The sequence below is a fragment of the Bufo bufo genome, chromosome 8 (genome assembly GCF_905171765.1).
Source record: "Bufo bufo chromosome 8, aBufBuf1.1, whole genome shotgun sequence".
Classification (NCBI taxonomy): Eukaryota; Metazoa; Chordata; class Amphibia; order Anura; family Bufonidae; genus Bufo; species Bufo bufo.
In genome coordinates this window covers 90,344,918-90,365,142 of record NC_053396.1, presented here as the reverse complement: position 1 = coordinate 90,365,142, position 20,225 = coordinate 90,344,918, and positions in this window count along the sequence as shown.

The window sequence follows — 20,225 nt, the reverse complement described above, 5'->3', positions numbered from 1 at the left end:
TTTGGGGTTAATAAGTAGAGATGTCGCGAACATAAAATTTTCCGTTCGCGAACGGCGAACGCGAATTTACGCAAATGTTCACGAACGGGCGAACCGCCATAGACTTCAATAGACAGGTGAATTTTAAAACCCGCAGGGACTCTTTCTGGCCACAATAGTGATGGAAAAGTTGTTTCAAGGGGACTAACACCTGGACTGTGGCATGCCAGAGGGGGATCCATGGCAAAACTCCCATGGAAAATTACGTAGTTGACGCAGAGTGTGGTAAGTTGAATTCGCAATGCGATTATAACCTGTATTAATCGCATTGCGATTACAACTTAAATCTGAGTTCCTAATGGTTGTATTGCTAGAATTGACGAATATAACGAATATAGCACTATATTCTCAATCTTCGTTATATTCTAGCAATACAACCATTAGGAACCCAGCTCTAGGTTGAATTCGCAATGCGATCAATATAACCTGTATTAATCGCATTGTGATTACAACTTAGTCAAATTTGTGACACTGCAGCTTCAGAATGAATCTAAGATGGATGCTGTCCTTGCTTTTTGATAGGAGGTGGGAGGGTCTGGGAGGGAGGGTATGCTGATTGGCTGGAATGTGTCTGCTGACTGTGAGGTACAGGGTCAAAGTTTGCTCAATGATGATGTATAGGGGGCGGACCGAACATCGCATATGTTCGCCCGCCGCGTCGAACGCGAACAAGCTATGTTCGCCGGGAACTGTTCGCCGGCTAATAGTTCGGGACATCTCTATTAATAAGCTGTCTAATTTTACTGTTTTTGGGGTTACATAGTTACATAGTTAATACAGTTGAAAAAAGACATGTCCATCAAGTTCAACCAGGGGATAAGTGGGGACGTGAATCCCAGAAGGAATTGAGATTCAGATTTCTCCACGTTTTCATTAATGTTTACTTTTAAGAATTCTTCTAAACCCTTAAAACTGTCCACTGTTCCTTCTGTGACCATGTCCTGAGGACGTCTATTCCACAGCTTCACTGTTCTTACAGTAGAGAAGTTTTGACGCTTCCGGAGACTGAACTTTTTCCTCTCCAATCGGAGGCAGTGCCCCCTTGTCTTTTGAGCACATTTTACATGGAACAGTTTTACACCGTATTTTTTGTATGACCCATTTATATATTTGTATAGGTGTCCACCTTGTTTAGTAGATGCGCAATTCTATTCCGCCTTGATTCTAAAATTAGGGTGAATAAGCTGTCTAATGCTACTGTTATTGGGGTGTCCACCTTGTTTAGTAGACAAGCAATTCTATTACGCCTTGATTCTCAAATTGGGGTGAATAAGTTGTCTAATACTACTGTTATTAGGGTGTCCACCTTGTTTAGTAAATAAGCAATTCTATTACGCCTTGATTCTCAAATTGGGGTGAATAAGCTGTCTAATGCTACTGTTATTGGGGTGTCCACCTTAATTAATAGATAAGCTGATTTAACACGCTTTGTGACAAATTAATTTGCAACAAAGCAAATTTCTCGAAAAAATTCAGCGAAGTGTCCGAATCGTATTTTAAAAAATTTCACTAATCTCTAATTGCCGCGTACATAACTGTGCTGTGCACCAATATTCATAGCTAATCCGTTCTGTTAGCGATACAGTTATTATACACTATGGTCAACAGACAGTTGCATGGTCCTCCATTTAAATGGGCTGTGGCAGAAATGATGCTGTAGCTGGCACAAGTAGCAGCAGAAGAAGGAGTAGTGGTAGTGGTAGCAGCCACAGCAACTGGCCAGAGCTGCCACTGTCATCCAGTCGTGTGTTGACCAACAATCCAGCTGTACTGGAATGGTTGATTTGCTCTTCACGATCATCAAAAGTTACAACAGATACAGGAATCGGTGAGTTCCTCTGACAACACGCTCAGTTGGCATGGCCCAGGAACTTCTTCTATACCCTCATTAGTCCTGAACCTGCCTCTTGCTTTTGCTGCTCCGTCTGTTAGCCAAGTAATGGTACCCAAGGGCTCTGATCTTCTTTACAGCGACGATTACCTTTTTGAGGACAGTCAGTAGTTACAGGCCAGCACAGACTTGGAGGAGACATCTGCTGTGGACTCCTGTAGGAATGCAACTACCGATGATGACAGTCGGGTGGAACCACATGTTGCGAGAGTTCAGGGACGTGCAGAAGAGACAGGTGAGGGTGACACAAGTGACTCACAAACATGTGTAAATGATGATGAAGCCAATCGCACGTGGTAACCAAGTGAAGAGGGGGCATCATCATCATAAGGGGCCAAGAGTGGCAGCGTGCCGGTGAGACAGCAGAGTGGAAGCAGTGGGAGATCTGGAGCCAAACGCGGGAGGGGTACACTGTCTGCTACTCAGGAAATTACCTGTGAGGAACACACTGGCAGTGCACGGGTTTATACAGTAAAAGCAGCAGCAATCAGGCATCACACAGTGGTGGACAGGGTGGAAATATTTCACACAATCACTTGGAGATGTTAGCGTGGCGCTATGCAGGATGTGTGTGCAGAAGGTGAGGTGTGGCCAGGGTGCTAATGTTGGCATGACGGCCCTGCGTCAACACATGGAGCGTAACTATAAAGTGGCTTGGCAAAACCGTATCCCTCATTTAGTCTTACAGCCTCCTGCAGCAACTGCTGCATCTCCCACCAGCCTGTACCCCCTCTCAAGCAGTCACAGCTCATTAATGTCAGCAGAAGGTAGCTGTCGTTCTTTCCCATCAACTTCAATGTTGTCTATTGCTTCTGATGATCCTTCTCCTCCTCGTCACGTTTCGATTGCAATCGATCACCAAGGTGATTGCAAAAAAGCAGAACCGTATGTGTGCACACATCCAGTGGTGCAGAAGCCAATTTGCTGGTACTACAGCCCCTCCCTTTCCATGTAGTTAACTCTGCACATTTCAGAGAACTGATGACTTGTGCCCACCCAAGGTGGAGAGTCCCAAGCCGACATTACTTTTCCCCAAAAGCTGTACCAGCCATGCACACGTTCATTGAATAGAAGGTGGGTCAGTCCTTGGGCCTCTCGGTGTCTGGTAGAGTTCATGATAGTGCTGACGTATGGAGCTGCAACTATGGTCAAGGACAATATATGTCTTTCACAGCCCACTGGGTTAATGTGGTTTCGGCCAAGGCACACCAGCGACTTAGCCAGGTGATGGCAATGCTGCCTCTGTGTTGTAATGCTGGGATTTCTGCGCCAATGTCCTCCTCTGCCTCCTCATCCTCCACCTTGTCCTCACCCTCCCCTCTAGGCACAGTTCACAGTGGTCCTCCAGCATATCACCTATGCAAAGGCAAGCGTTGTCACGTGGTTCTGCACCTGGTTAGCCTTGGTGAACAGAGCAACTACGAGGAGGAACGAACTGCTTGGCGTCATTAATAAAAAAAATTTAACATTGGCTGTCTCCTCACCAACTGGAGATAGGAACCATGTTAAATGATAACAGGAAGAACATTTTGTCTGTGCTGCGTCAGGGAGTGCTGACCCATGAACCCTGCATGGCGAATGTCTTCAATGTTATTGTCACCCGGTTCCTCAAGTCTTCCACTGAACTGCTTGTTAAAAATGTCCAGGAAACTGTGCATGCATTTCAGACACTCTTACCATGCAAAACACGCCCTCCTTGAGCTGCAAAGGCAAAATGCTTTTCCCCAACATCGCCTGATAGGCAATGTTTCCACCTGTTGGAACTCCGTGTTACATATGTTAGACTGTAAGGCAATCTGGACTCTTTGCCTAATGTGTCCCTGACACAAGACTTTCAGCGGTAAGCTTGAACTAACTCTTATTCTGGTACCAGGAGAATGAATCAGGGTGTACACTAAAACACGTGTCTTGTTCCAATCCATTCTGGTTTATTCACAGTTGGCAAACAGTTATAATAGAGGGGGTTGAGCTTCCTTGACATCCAATCATATGTTAGCATTTGTTTTAACCTATAGCATGAATACACATGAGCTCTGCATTAACATAATAGATGACTCATAGTAACAGCCTTTGACCACTCAGGTATAGACACATAGGCCAGTATGCATTTGAGCCAAGATGAACCTATAAGGTAAGACTGTTCAAACTATAAACTAAGGAATGTATGGGTATCTTGAAACCGCACAGGAAGTTTCTCACATTCCACAAAGGGGGGAAGGGGGATTTTGGAACAGTGCACTGGCCAAATGTAATAGTAATACACGTTGCTGAAACAGACAAAATGGAGTTACTTATACCCCATCAATCCCCTCTTTAGAACCTTATATATATGTACCTTATACTATATGGTTCTTTCTCTGCTCTCCCTTTGCTTGTAAGCATTTAGGTATTCCATTTACCCTTCAGGAGTATAATCCTCAGGCTTTGTTGAGGTTGTGTTTACCTCTTCTACCTCTACCGGAGTATAGAGGAATGTTGAGTGTACCCCTCTTTCGGCCACATTTTTACATATGGTAAGAAGGGAGGGCACACACTGTAGACAACAGCAGAGGCACACTATTGCAGCGACCACGGCGAGTACCACTCTTAAAACATACCTTATTTGACCAAAGTCAGGTATCCAGCCAAAAAGCCAGTCCCACCAACCTTGGTCAACATCTTATTTTATATGTTTAATCATCTCTTCAAATTGGCTTATTTTATCTTTTATTCCACGGGAGTGATCTGATAAATTGAAACAACACATCCCTGCGAACGCTGAGCATCCTATACCATGTTGGAGCAATAAATAGTCAATAGTTGCCCTATTCTGCAAGATAGCCTTTTTATCCAGCAGCATATCTTGCAGAACTGCACTAGTGACATTTATCTGTTTTACCATAAAACAGGCAAGTTTTGATATTGTCCTGTGGTTATATATGGCCAACCCCGGTACCCCTATCAAAGACATCCCTTAACTCATGTATTCTGCTCCAGAGAGGAGATTCACATTATAATCACAATTTTCTGGTAGCTGTAGGGAAGTGTCTCTCGTATGTCGCGTCTGTATTGCTGGGACTAGTGGTATCATTGTTAATGTTAACCTAGCTATTGTACAGGGTCCCTCTGAAATATTGGCTGGTATGTATGTGTAACTAATATTCCCACAGGCCAATACCCATCCTATTGGTAGAGGTACATGTTTGTCTAGGGATTGTACTGTTTTTGTAATATTACATTGCATATTCTTTCCTGATACTATCTTTTTACAGCTACCTAGATCTCTATCACAAATATTTGGCTTAGTCTTATTCTGCATTTTTGCTTTTATGCAGGGGGGCAATAGTTTCTCATCGCAGGAGAACTTGTAACATATTTCTGTGGCTGTAACAAGACCTGTAATCATTTCTATCATGGTACTTTGCAGAGTCTCATATGTAGAACAATTATAACAAGCATGATAAGGATTTACATATCCATATTTAACATCATGATCCTGCAAATCTGTGTCATTCCATTGGGAACGTAGGAGCCCCGTCCATACATCTACTGGGGTGGGGACTGCTACCAGACATGTCTCCAAAATGTTAGATGCAGATAAAGTGGTTCGGAGACAGAAATCAGTTAAGTTCAGAGTTTTGGCCAGGTACAGCCATAAGTTCTCCTTTGTCTTGCACAGATTGTCTTCCCCCCTGCATTCCGTTTTCAGGTATTTCTGTCTGTTCCACAGCCATGGGACAGTGAATAGGAGACACAAAACTGCAATTATCAAGGCACTACATTTCAGACATCTCGAGGAATTTCCTGACTGCGTCATCTTGTTGGGGGTCAAGGCTGTCTGCCTCCGTTAGTTCCCCTTCTGTATCTTCTTTGAGATCAAGGCTGTCTGCCTCCGTTAGTACATCCGGGCCTCGTTGGAGGTCAGGGCTGTCGGGCCACGTTAGTACCTCCTGTCCTTCTTCAAGGCCAAGGCTGTCTGCCTCCTTTCCTGCTTCCTATCTTTCTCTCACAAGCTTCACTCGGGTGGCTTGGATCCAAATTGGAGATTGTTCAGTCAGCACAGCTGTTTTGGTTACTACAACCATGGTAGTAGGTGGGCCATATACGAAATCACTTTGAGCTCTTCCTTTCTTCAGTGTTTCGACCACCACCTCATCCCCCACCCTGTATGGGTAGGTGGGTTCCTGTGGAAGAGAGGGAGACTTACAAGCAACTTTTTTTTCTTCTCAGTTTTGTTAAGTACCTGTATCAATTTGGTGACATAGTCTTCCCTTATTAAATCAAGGTCTCCTTCCTACACTATCATTGGGCCCAAGGGGTGGGGAAAGTCCTCCCCATGAGTATCTCAATGCTGTTTATGTCCTACTCCGTGGAAATGTGCTATTAAGATGGAAGCACTGTGTTGGGGAATGCATAGCTTCCCCTCTTCGCAGACTAATCCTGTCTTAGGATTTTTCTGCAATACTGGATAACACCAGTCTTACTGTTCCTGTTCAGTGGCATACCACTGAAGATCAGTAAGTATTCGCAACATCTCAGGGGTTGGAGGTGCCAGACATGGCATCTCCCAATGGTTACACAAACCTGTGGGGTTGTATTTGGCCACTCATTTCGCCACCTTATCTGCCAGCGCATTGCCCTGTGAGACATGATCCTTACCATCTGCTGCCGTGAATCCTCTCCTCTGCCAGATCATACCATGGTCCCACACTACCCCATGTGTGTACCTACTCTCAGTATAAATGGTGACTGGTCTATCAGTATGTAGAATAAATGCACTAGTGAGTGCAATGAGCTCAGCTGCCTGCTGTGTTGAGTGTGGATGCCCTTGAGTAGGCCTACAACATCATGCGTGGTGTGCAAAATGGTGTAATGTCACATTGTGAAAGAAGTTGCCAACTATACCATCATAGCACAGGCTGCAAGAGAACACAGACATGCCGGCATCCCTTGAACAGGGGTGGGCATTACCTTTGAGAAAAATACACAAGGACGCAACTTGCCTCCCTTTTCTTGTGTCAGTACACCCGCCATGGTTTTACAATTTTGGCGTGCAAACATGTGGAAGGGCATATTATAGTTAGGGAGGCCCAGCCCTGGACTCGACATGAGTAAACATTTCAGATAATCAAATGCATTGTACATTTTCAGAAGACCATTTAATCAAATCTGGACTTTCTTCCAGAGTGGCTTGCCTCAAAACATTGTCATAATAGGAGCAATCAGGAATCCATTGTCTAAAGTAGTTTATCATACCAAGGAAAGATAACCTTTCTTTCTTGGTGTGCGGGGTGACCAAACCCGCGATAGACTGGACTCTTTCTGCGCTGATTCTCCTTTCACCTTTTGTGAGGACAAAGCCCAAGTATTCAACCTGTATTTTACACCATTGCATCTTCTTAAGTGTAACTTTGTGACCACATCCTGACAACCATGTTAACAGTGATAAACCATCCTGAATGCTGGCCACGCTGACATGCTACACAGTAACAAATCATCGACATATTGCAGCAGCACAGAACCTTGGCGGGGGAGTACCATGGTTCTAACATCGCTTGGAGGACTATGCTGTACACTACAGGTAAATCAGCATATCCCTGGGGCATTTCTGCACCAGGTCAGTTGACGTCTGTCAAAGGAAAAAGTAAAAAGTAGTCTGGTTATCTTATCAACTGGGATAGAAAAGAATGCATTTTTCAGATCTATCACACTGAACCAAACAGCGTCTGCTGGAATGGCAGATAATAATTAAGTGACATCAGGTACAACAGGGGCTATAGGCACAATGATGTTGTTGATGGCCCTTAAATCCTGTACAAAGAGGGCAGTACCATCTGCCTTTGTCACTGGATTCACGGGCGTGCTGTAGGGTGAAATCACCTCTTCCAGGATTCCCTTTTGTAGGAATTCTTCTATCATTGGCTTAAGTCCATCAAGTTTCTCTTTTGACAGCAGGTATTGTTTCTGGAACACTGAGATGACACCTGGTTTCACAGTAGCTTTGTAAAGTGTGCAATCTATGAATCCTGTGTCATATTCATTTGAAGACCATAATGCAGGGTTAATGTTATTAAGTTCTGGGTGGTCCTGTATGTTTGCAAGAATCAGTGGCACTGGTGTAGAGATTGGAATGAGGTTTGAGTGTACTTTTATGCCCTGATTCTTTGCTGATACTTGCAAGTCAAGCTTAATGAACAAATCTCTCCCTAACAGGCTGACTGGGCAATCTAGTATAATGCTAAATACATGATCTGTGATGTATTCCCTGTCCATGGTCTCGAGTGGTAGTGAGTCAGTTTTGAAAGGTTTTGTCAAAACCCCATTAATTCACATAAAAGGCTCACACTTCCTTCCTCCCACTCTCAGTCATCTAAGGGCTCTTTCACACCTGCGTTCTTTTCTTCCGGCATAGAGTTCCGTCGTCGGGGCTCTATGCCGGAAGAATCCTGATCAGGATTATCCCAATGCATTCTGAATGGAGTGAAATCCGTTCAGGATGCATCAGGATGTCTTCAGTTCCGGAACGGAACGTTTTTTGGCCGGAGAAAATATCGCAGCATGCTGCGCTTTTTGCTCCGGCCAAAAATCCGGAACACTTGCCGCAAGGCCGGATCCGGAATTAATGCCCATTGAAAGGCATTGATCCGGATCCGGCCTTAAGCTAAACGTCGTTTCGGCGCATTGCCGGAGCCGACATTTAGCTTTTTCTGAATGGTTACCATGGCTGCCGGGACGCTAAAGTCCTGGCAGCCATGGTAAAGTGTAGCGGGGAGCGGGGGAGCAGCATACTTATCGTCCGTGCGGCTCCCGGGGCGCTCCAGAGTGATGTCAGGGCGCCCCAAGCGCATGGATCATGTGATCGCATTGGACACGTCATCCATGCGCATGGGACGCTCTGACGTCATTCTGGAGCGCCCCGGGAGCCGCACGGACGGTAAGTATACTGCTCCCCCGCTCCTACTATGGCAACCAGGACTTTAATAGCGTCCTGGCTGCCATAGTAACACCGAAAGCATTTTGAAGACGTCTTCAAATGCTTTCAGTACACTTGCGTTTTTCCGGATCCGGAGTGTAATTCCGGCAAGTGGAGTACATACCGGATCCGGACAACGCAAGTGTGAAAGAGCCCTTAGTCCACCCCTTTTAGTTGGACTCTGTGGTCCTCCTTCTGTCTGTCATTAGTGTCCCAGCTGCCCATAAGAACAGAGCTCTGATGTTAAGCACAACACTTAACATGTAACACGTAACTGCAAACATTGAAACAAACAGATCTGACAATACAGACATGAACACACAAAGGGCCCATGAAAACTTTTCATTGACTTCAATAAAAAAAATGTACAGCTTGATAAATGCTGTTGGCACCAAAAAAAAAAAAAACTTCCAAGAAAAATAAAATAAAATTCTCACTGCGCATATTATATGAAAACAAATACTGTACTTCATACGCATTCACATTTTCATATACTTATTTTCACAAAAAGCTCATAACCTCGCCCTCATACATAAAAACTGAATTGCACACACAGCTCTGCTAAAACTCTCAGTCTTCTTACATTTTCAACTCCACTACAACTCAGAGCCACACCCATTCACATTCCACTGAATCATGTATCTTTCAACCCAGTCACACAATTTCTTTGTTTCATTCCAAAACTTGCAGCACAGACAAACACAGCTTTCCTGGAAACAGATATCCACACCACACCCAGAATTGCTAATGGTCTGTCACTGTTTGTGCTGCTTTTTCCAATATCTTCTGGTCTTCAATCTGTGATTAATCAACTCTTCTAAGAAGACAATATACATGTTATAATCATACAGTAATTTTGTTAAACCCATATCATCTTATATGCCAGGTGGTCTTAGTTAGTGTTGCACATATATAATTATAATTTTTTTTGTTAAAAGCTGGATTGTTACACATATAACATCATTTACTCCACACGATTCCCTCCCCCTCTTTCCTGTGCAGAAATCCCAGCATTACAACCGTCCTAAATATTCCTCAAACTTTTACTTATATCTGAATAAGGACTTAGAATGGGTGCAACCTTAGATTGATAGGATTGGACACTTCCCATTGGCATCATAGCACAATCACTGTGGGCACTTTCTTAACTAGCGGATTTGCAAACATCATTGGATCTAATCCAATGTTGGAGCCCTGTCTGTAAGATCTATAGATAACATACATTAGTATCTTCACAGTCTGCAGATGCATTACCAATTACCAGACCCCCCCCCCCCTTTCCCCCATATGGAGGGGGGTTGATTCCTCAGGGGGGTTTCAGTAAGAGCACATTCCAGAGAGAAAACAGGAAAAGTTCTTGTGGAACTACAAGTAAAAATAATTACATTTGAATGTTACAGCAGATGTGGTGGGGGAAGGGATCCCACATGGCAACTTCTTTGTTCTCTGTAGGATTCAAAATCCTCCATCTTGTAATAAGAAATGCTACTCATTTCTCCAACTTTCAATTTCTCTCAGTTACTTCCATGGACACTTTAAACCATAACTCAGTATGCACCAGCATATTATTATCCTTCAACCAACTTCTCTTTTCCTTCAATACACTTATCCATTAACTGACCATCTTTTACTGCTGTAATCTCTAATTCTAGGGCTATGGATCGTCCCTATTTAAACACACACATATCATTAGGGCAACAAAACTTAACCAGTTCATTTCTGAACATTTAACACAAGCCCTTTCTGATTGCAGACACTGAAGCACTTTCTTTCTTGCTTAGTGCCATCAATTAACTTCCTGACACTGCTCTGTTTTCTCACTCACCAGAGCCCCCCCCCCCCCTTCACCATCACAGGAGTTCTGATGTACACAGTCTGTAAGCTCTAACTTCACAGATACTTACAGATTTTCATCCCTGTTGCCAGCCACGCATAACATTCTGTTTCACATTTTAACTGTCAATTCTCACATCCTGCCAAATTGTCTACCCATGGGTTAACTAGGAAGTAATTTGTGGGACTAGACCGTGCAACATAAAGTTTACATGTTGGCAGTGATGGAAACAGAATGATTTCACAGTGGGATGTGACCGTACACTTACCACCCGATCAACATCTCACACAGACAGATAATCTTATCACTTCTAAAATACTTATACTATATATACATAAGAGTTAATCCAAGCTTGTAATCTTCTGTTCCCTGAACAGGATTTCTTCATAGTGCACTTTATTTATATCTAGTGATATGGACTTCCTGAGTCTCTTATAATCATCTTAGCTCCCTGAGCTTTTGCCTGTGTCCCGGACACTGCAACCTATCGATATGGACTCCCTGAGTCTCTTATAATCATCTTAGCTCCCTGAGCTATTGCCTGTGTCCCCTGGACACAACAACCCATCGAAGTCTTAAGTAAATGGTTCAACTTATTGGGTCGAGACGTGGTCAGTGCCCTCGGATCCGAGGGAGGACAAGAATTGATGTCTTTCACAGCAGACCCGAGGATGACCCTCTCGATCCCGGAACCAAGCCCCCAAAGCTGTAAGGAAATCTGGACTCTGCCTAATGTGTCCCTGACACAAGACTTTCGGCGGTAAGCTTGAATTAAGTCTTATTCTGGTACCAGGAGAATGAATCAGGGTGTACACTAAAACACGTGTCTTGTTCCAATCCATTCTGGTTTATTCACAGTTGGCAAACAGTTATAATAGAGGGGGTTGAGCTTCCTTGACATCGAATTATATGTTAGCATTTGTTTTAACCTATAGCATGAATACACATGAGCTCTGCATTAACATAATAGATGACTCATAGTAACAGCATTTGACCACTCAGGTATAGACACATAGGCCAGTATGCATTTGAGCCAAGATGACCCTATAAGGTAAGACTGTTCAAACTATAAACTAAGGAATGTATGGGTATCTTGAAACCGCACAGGAAGTTTCTCACATTCCACAAAGGGGGGAAGGGGGATTTTGGAACAGTGCACTGGCCAAATGTAATCGTAATACACGTTGCTGAAACAGACAAAATGGAGTTACTTATACCCCATCATAGACCACCTGTACAAGCAGAGGAAGATGGTCAATTATTTACTCCCCAGTGTAATTTCAATCTTAAAGAGGACCTTTCATCGGTCCAAACATTGTAAGATAACTATCAGGCTGCACTTACTATTATTCTGGGGTGCCTCTCCGTTCTCCCGCTATGTCCCCTGGTATTTTCGCTGACTTGGTAACACTGGGAGGAGCCTGCCTTTTTTCTCCTGGGCGTTCCTTCTCCCAGGCTGTAGCGCTGTCCAATCGCAGTGCAGAGCTCCCAGCCTGGGAGTTTTTTTTCTCCCTGGCTGTGAGCTCTATGCTGCGATTCTACAGGGATAAGAAACGCCCAGGGAGAAACAGGGCAGACTCCTCCCAGTGTTACCAAGTCAGCGAAAATACCAGGAGACATAGCGGGAGAACGGAGCGGCGCCCTAGAATAATAGTAAGTGCAGTGAGATCCCGAGGCGCCGCTCTACACAGCCTGATAGCTATCTTACAATGTTTGGACCGATGATAGGTCCTCTTTAACCCCTTAAGGACTTGAGACGTACCGGTACGGCATGGTTCCCGAGTCCTTAAGGACCCATGATGTACCGGTACGTCATGTGGTGTTCCGATCACCGCCGCCCGGCAGGCGGGAGGTGATCGGAGCCCGGTGCCTGCTTAAATCATTGAGCAGGCACCTTGGCTAAATGCGCGGGGGGGGGGGGGGGTCCAGTGACCATTCAAACCTGTGGTTTGCGGCTTTTACCTGCGGTTGCGGCGGTGATCGGGCGTGCCATCGGGACCCGATGGCATGGAAGGCGGCGCGATGCCTAAGGAAGACGAGCCTTCCGGTGACGAGCCTGTGAGATCCAACCCCCTGGATCTCACAGGCCGGAAGCTGTATGAGTAATACACACAGTATTACTCATACAGCCAATGCATTCCAATACAGAAGTATTGGAATGCATTGTAAAGGATTAGACCCCCAAAAGTTAAAGTCCCAAAGTGGGACAAAAAATAAAGTAAAAAAATAAAGTTTTCCCCCCAAAAAATTAAAAGTTTCAAGTAAAAATAAACAAAAACGTCATTTTCCCCAAATAAAGTAAAAAATAAATTGGTAAAAAGTAGGGGGAAAAAAAGGATACATATTAAGTATCTCCACGTCCGTATCAACCGGCTCTATAAACATATCACATGACCTAACCCCTCAGATGAACACCGTAAAAAATAAAAAATAAAAACTGTGCTAAATAAACAATTTTTTTGTCACCTTATATCACAAAAAGTTCAACAGCAAGCGATCAAAAAGGCGTTTGCCCACCAAAATAGTACCAATCTAACCGTCACCTCATCCCGCAAAAAATGAGCCCCTACCTGAGACAATCGCCCACAAAATAAAAAGCTGTTATTGTGTAAAACTTACATAAATAAAAAAAAAAAGTATACATATTTGGTATCGCCGCATTCGTATAGACTGGTTTTATAAAAATATCACATGACCTAACCCCTCAGATGAACACCGTAAAAAAATTAAAAGTAAAAACTGTGCTAAATAAACCATTTTTTGTCACCTTACATCACAAAAAGTGTAATAGCAAGCGTTCAAAAAGTCATATGCACCCCAAAATAGTGCCAATCAAACCGTCATCTCATCCCTCAAAAAAATTCTTGCTTTGTCATTTTATCTTTAGGTTCAGTTGGTGTGGATTATGGATATTTTCACATTTAGGGACAATATGCATTTAAATCTACACGAAGTATTTAATGAGAAACCTCAGCAACATTGCAGCAATGATATCGATGAAGTATTTAACAACCTAGAAACATTGATGGTTAAGGAAATCAGGACCATCTGGGATGTTATTTCACTAGAGAGATTTCTCGTGGAAGAAAAAATCCCGGAGGGCCTTAGATGGCAACTCCCATTGAATTCAGATATGGAAACAGAATTATGTGAATGGGAAGGTTTTGTTAATGCATGTGGTTTTGGTGCTATGAGATTTATTATTGAGAGAAGGAAAAAGAAACTCACCTCACTATGTAATAAAATAGAGGACATAAAAATCAAATTAGCACCATTCAAGGAATTATCTGAATATTCCGAATTGTCACAAAAATGCCAAAAAGAGGTTATGAAAGCTGAACAGGAAGTAAAAAAGAAAAAACAAAAAAAGTACCTAAAGGTGCTGGACGAGTATAAAAACAATACAGTGTACAAATGGAAACAGAAAAAGGAAGAAACGGCGGTTTATGTGAGTGAACCTAAAAGCAATGAGCGTACCGTACCCGACTTAGAGAGAACCGCTACCTATAATCACCAGGCAAACTCCAACCCTGGTTGGGGTCAGGAACAATTTCGTGACTATAGACCTAGGTGGAATGGCTATCGCAAAAACCAGGGATACTATAGACACGATGGGAATTACCAACATAATACCCACAATTACCGCGGACATTATAACCAATACCAACATGGCCCCCGGGATTATTCCAATCCAGGAAGGCCTAGACAGCAATACCGTCCTTATTATAACAACAGAGGTGGAGAGGTATATGCACAAGAGCGTAATGATAGATAGGATTATAATTACACTAGGGGAACAGACCATAGACAAGGGGGGAGAAGTCTCCCTAGAGAGAATAGGCAGATTGATAATCATAGTTCGATAATAAGAAATGTTAATGAAAATGAAGATGTAATACATGTCAAGGAAGGGAGAAATAATGTCCATGAAGAAAATTTTCCCCACAAGATGATAAAAGGGAAAATACCGCAATCACCTCAAATGATGGAAGGGACACCAAGAAAGAAAAAAAGAGAGGTAGGGGAAGAAGGGGAGGAAAAAGACACAATAAGTCCAGAAGCGAAGAAAGGCAGAGGGATCCCATAGGTATATATAATCTAAGTACACATGTTTTAACTACTGACGAACTATCAGTGCTTAATAAGGGCCTTAAATTCGCACCTATATATAGAGGTAATAAATTTGATACCTACCTAGATGTTCATAGGTTTATAAGGAAACTAAATATTTGCAAATATCTGAAAAAAAAAACGATAAAAACTCCTAATGCGCAAGATACTAGAATATACACGCATCTGAGAAATAAATCTACCTTTTTCCCAGACAACAAAGAGAATGAGTGTATAAAAGCTTTTAAAAGCGGGGTATTAAAAGGACTAGACCATTTGGATATAGGGGATTCAAAAAAGAATAATCTAACCAAAAAAGAAAAGGAAGCCTTAAAAATCTTGGAAAAAAATGAAAAAATTATCATTAAACCGGCAGATAAGGGCGGAGGTGTAGTTGTTCTGAATCAAGTTGATTATAATATAGAAATGCAGAGAATCCTTAGCGACATGACTACATACAAAAAATTAAAAAAGGATCCCATTATTGAATATAAAAAAGTACTTAAAACATTGTTGGATAGGGGACTGACGCAAAAAGTGTTGAATGACAAAGAGTATCAATATTTAAATAATATATATCCAAAGACTCCCACCATCTATTATTTACCTAAGATACACAAGAATGCGGAACGCCCCCCTGGGAGACCTATAGTCTCAGGGATTGACTCGATAACCAGCCGTGTATCAGAATACATAGATATTTTTTTACAAAAATATGTGATTACTACACCGTCTTATTTACGGGATACAGGGCACATTTTGGAGGTTTTGAAAAAAGTCAATGATATTCCTGAAAATGCCTTCCTGATGACTCTAGATGTTACCTCATTATACACTATCATACCAAATGATATAGGTATGGAGGCGATAAGATTTTATTTGAACAGAGATGATCAAATGTGTGAAGAACAAAAAATCTTTATCCTGGACTGCATACAGTATTGTCTGGGACACAATTATTTTTGGTATGATGAGAGTTATTTTTTACAAGTGTCCGGTGTGGCGATGGGTGCGAAATTCGCACCCAGCTTCGCCAATTTATTCATGTCTTATTGGGAACATTTGCATATTGATCCGATTATCAAGGAAGAGATGGAGGGCGGTAGTCTCCAACTTTGGAGAAGGTACATAGACGACTGCATTGGTATCTGGTATGGGACGGAGATAGGGTTAACGGGATTTATATCCCGAATTAATTCAAACAAGTGGAATATTCATTTTACCCAGGATGTGAGTAGAAATATTATACACTTTTTAGATCTCGAGATCAGGGTAGATGAAAGAAAGATTAAAACTGTCACCTATTTCAAACCAACTGACCGTAACGGATATATTGAAAGAAGTAGTTTCCATCATGAACCATGGATCTGCAATGTACCGAAGGGACAGTTGAAACGTATAAAAAGAAATTGCACTAACATTGAATAGATTTGTAGAAAAAGGATATAAAAAGGAAGTCTTACAAAATCAGAAGGAGGAAATTAAGTTAGAAAACCTAGGTATTAAAGAGAAGATGTCCGAAGAACATAGAATACAAAATAAAGAAAAATATAAATTAGCTTTTTCAACCACCTATTCCATTAACTGCCCCCAAATTAAAAGAATAATCCACCAAAATTGGAATGTCCTGTTGAATGATCCGGTCATAGGAGAGCTCATTCCCAAAAAACCGCCTTTTTTATTTAGAAGACCCCCTACTGTCAGAAACCGCATCGTGCACAGTTATGTGAAAGAGGTTTCAAATACACCCAAATTGCGCAACGGCTTCACTTGGTGCGGCTTCTGTTTATGTTGCAAAAACCGCTCAAGAGATGATAAAAAAATGAGTAAAAAAGAAGATATTGTGTCTACCTCCAAATCTACCTAAAAAAAAGTCAGTGGAAATATCTCATGTGAGTCAATAGGAGTTATTTATATGCTGGAGTGCCCGTGTGGTCTCCAGTATATTGGGAGAACACTGAGGAAACTAAAGGTCCGAGTTGCCGAACATATTAAGAATATTAGAAAGGGACTTGAGACCCACAGTGTCTCTGCACATTATAAAAAGTTCCATCAAAAAGATCCCGTTGGTCTCAAATTTTGTGGCGTGGAATTAGTGAAATGCCATTGGTGAGGAGGTAACCCCTCCACACAGATTAACAAAAGAGAGGCTCAATGGATTTATGAAATGAACACATTGCAGCCACACGGACATAATATTGAATGGGACATTAAATCGGTCTGCATGGTCTGATCCTTTAGAATATATTATATGTTTTTATTCGTAAACAAGTTTTGTGAATATTATACATATTTAATACAATTTTAACTTTTATTGTATTTTAATGAAATTCTGTAATATTTTGCATGTGAGTTATTAGAGCTAATTTTTAGTATTTGTATTTATGGTAACATAATTATAATGTTTAAACACATTGCCGGACAAACGGAAGTCCGTACTTGTTCCGGGGTTAAGGGTTGTTATATACCTGTTGACCTTCAGCGGCATTTGCACCGCAGCCCCTGACGAAGCTAAGTGCGAAACCCGGGTCGGGCATTTTTATACGCATGTGAAAACTGTGAAAGCTGTGAGTAGAATAAAACTTTCTTACCTCTAAGTCTTGAGGGTATTGCACCATCTTTTTTGTCCTTTATAAAGGTAATCCTGACCGGTTTGGAGCGAGCGGTTGGTGCCTCAAAGCGAGATCTGACTACATGTTGGAGGCGGATAACAGGTCCATCGCATGTGGAATATAGACGTGAGACAGCTGCCTTTGTAAATGCAAAGCAAAGCAAAGCGTTGCTGAAAATTCACGTGTGGAATATAGACTTGTGACACTCTGTCTTTGTATATGCGTAATATGGACTTGTGATAGCCACTTTTGTAGCAGAACATGAACTTGGCTTTTTGCTTTTATGGTTCTAAGTAACAATTACTTTCATACATTGCTTTAGATATAGCGCGGTACCCGTATCTTGTTTTATTTTGTATCAAGGAGTTTTGAACCTACCCCATTAAGGGCACCGCAGCTTTTAGTCCACATCTACTATTTCTTGCTTTGTCCTCAAATAATTAGACCCTACAGAAGTTCAGGTTTGGGTTAGTTGTAGTGTAGATTGTATTATTTCCCCTTATAACATGGTTATAAGGGAAAAGAATAGCATTCTGAATACAGAATGCATAGTACAATAGGGCTGGAGGGGTAAAAAAAATATATAAATAATTTAACTCACCTTAATCCACTTGTTCGCGCAGCCGGCATCTCTTCTGTCTTCATCTTTGAGCAATAGGACCTTTGATGACGTCACTGCACTCATCACATGGTTCATCACATGGTCCATCACCATGGTTATGGATCATGTGATGAGTGTAGTGACGTCATCAAAGGTCCTATTGCTCACAGCACAGATGAAGACAGAAGAGATGCCGGCTGCGCGAACAAGTGGATTAAGGTGAGTTAAATTATTTATATATTTTTTTAACCCCTCCAGCCCTATTGTACTTTGCATTCTGTATTCAGAATGCTATTATTTTCCCTTATAACCATGTTATAAGGGGAAATAATAATGATTGGGTCCCTATCCCGATTGTCACCTAGCAACCGTGCGTGAAAATCGCACCGCATCCGCACTTGCTTGCGGATGCTTGCGATTTTCACGCAACCCCATTCATTTCTATGGGGCCTGCGTTACGTGAAAAACGCAGAAAGAGGAGCATGCTGTGATTTTCACGCAATGCACAAGTGATGCATGAAAATCACTGCTCGTGTGCACAGCCCCATAGAAATGAATGGGTCAGGATTCAGTGCGGGTGCAATGCGTTCAACTCACGCATCGCATCCGCGCGGAATACTCGCCCGTGTGAAAGGGGCCTAAAACATGATTTTTTTTGCTTCAAAAAAGAAATCATTGTGTAAAACTTACATAAATAAAAAAAAAGTATACATATTAGGTATCGCCGCATCCGTGACAACCTGGTCTATAAAAATATCACATGATCTAACCTGTCAGATGAATATTGTAAATAACAAAAAATAAAAACAGCTATTTCTTGTTATCTTGCCTCACAAAAAGTGTAATATAGAGCAACCAAAAATCATATCTACCCTAAACTAGTACCAACAATTCTGCCACCCTATCCCGTAGTTTCTAAAATGGGGCCACTTTTTTGGAGTTTTTACTCTAGGAGTGCATCAGGGGGGCTTCAAATGGGACATGGTGTCAAAAAAAACAGTCCAGCAAGATCTCCCTTCCAAAAACCATATGTCATTCCTTTTCTTCTGCGCCCTGCCGTGTGCCCGTACAGCGGTTTACGACCACATATAGGGTGTTTCTGTAAACTACAGAATCTGGGCCATAAATATTGAGTTTGGTTTGGCTGTTAACCCTTGCTTTGTAACTGGAAAAAAAATTATTAAAATGGAAAATCTGCCAAAAAAGTGAAATTTTGAAATTGTATCTCTATTTTCCATTAATTCTTGTGGAACACCTAAAGGGTTAACAAAGTTTGTAAAATCAGTTTTGAATACCTTGAGGGGTGTAGTTTCTTAGATGGGGTCACTTTTATGGAGTTTCTACTCTAGGGGTGCATCAGGGGGGCTTCAAATGGGACATGGTGTAAAAAAAAACAGTCCAGCAAAATCTGTCTTCCAAAAACCGTATGGCATTCCTTTCCTTCTGTGCCCTGCCGTGCGCCCGTACAGCGGTTTACGACCACATATGGGATGTTTCTGTAAACTACAGAATCTGGGCCATAAATATTGAGTTTGGTTTGGCTGTTAACTCGTGCTTTGTAACTGGAAAAAAATTCTTAAAATGGAAAATCTGCCAAAAAAGTATTTTCCATTAATTCTTGTGGAACACCTAAAGGGTTAACAAAGTTTTTAAAATCTGTTTTGAATACCTTGAGGGGTGTAGTTTATAGAATGGGGTCATTTTTGGGTGGTTTCTATTATGTAAGCCTTGCAAAGTGACTTCAGACCTGAACTGGTCCCTAAAAATTGGGTTTTTGAAAATTTCTGAAAAATTTCAAGATTTGCTTCTAAACTTCTAAGCCTTGTAACATCCCCAAAAAATAAAATATAATTCCCCAAATGATCCAAACATGAAGTAGACATATGGGGAATGTAAAGTAATAACTATTTTTGGAGGTATTACTATGTATTATAGATGTAGAGAAATTTGGTATTTTTGGTAAATTTGGTATTTTTTTATAAATAAAAATAATTTTTTTTGACTTCATTTTACCAGTGTCATGAAGTACAATATGTGACGAAAAAACAGTCTCAGAATGGCCTGGATAAGTCAAAGCGTTTTAAAGTTATCACCACTTAAACTGACACTGGTCAGATTTGCAAAAAAAGGCTGGGTCTTTAAGGTGAAATAGGGCTGAGTCCTTAAGGGGTTAAGATTGAAATTAC